We start from the raw sequence: 789 nt of genomic DNA, 5'->3' as shown, positions 1-789 counted from the left end.
GACATCAACAAATGAAACAAAACAAAAAAGGAGGACCTCTACTCTCTACGTTCCTCCAGCCTAACAAGGGACTCAACCGAGTTCAGCTGGTACTGCTAGGGTTCCACAGCCCACCCTCCCACATTATCCACCACATATGAAGCTTCATAATGCTGAATCCCCTACTGCTGCTACCTCCGCGGTCATCTAAGGCATAGGAGGCAGCAGCAGAGCCTATCGGAACTGCGTCACAATCGCTTGCCATTCATTCCTATTTGTAGCACGCTCTCTTGCCCGTCTCACATCTATCCTCCTATCACCCAGAGCTTTCTTCACTCCATCCATCCACCCAAACCTTGGCCTTCCTCTTGTACTTCTCCCATCAACTCTTGCATTCATCACCTTCTTTAGCAGACAGCCATTTTCCTTTCTCTCTACATGGCCAAACCACCTCCACACATTCATATCCACTCTAGCCGCTAACTCATTTCTTACACCCGTTCTCTCTCTCACCACTTCGTTCCTAACCCTATCTACTCGAGATACACCAGCCATACTCCTTAGACACTTCATCTCAAACACATTCAATTTCTGTCTCTCCGTCACTTTCATTCCCAACAACTCCGATCCATACATCACAGTTGGTACAATAACTTTCTCATATAGAACTCTTTTTACATTCATGCCCAACCCTCTATTTTTTGCTACTCCTTTAACTGCCCCCAACACTTTGCAACCTTCATTCACTCTCTGATGTACATCTGCTTCCACTCCACCATTTGCTGCAACAACAGACCCAAAGTACTTAAA

The sequence above is a fragment of the Palaemon carinicauda genome, chromosome 1 (assembly GCF_036898095.1).
Source record: "Palaemon carinicauda isolate YSFRI2023 chromosome 1, ASM3689809v2, whole genome shotgun sequence".
Taxonomy (NCBI): domain Eukaryota; kingdom Metazoa; phylum Arthropoda; class Malacostraca; order Decapoda; family Palaemonidae; genus Palaemon; species Palaemon carinicauda.
This window is presented reverse-complemented; position numbering follows the sequence as displayed.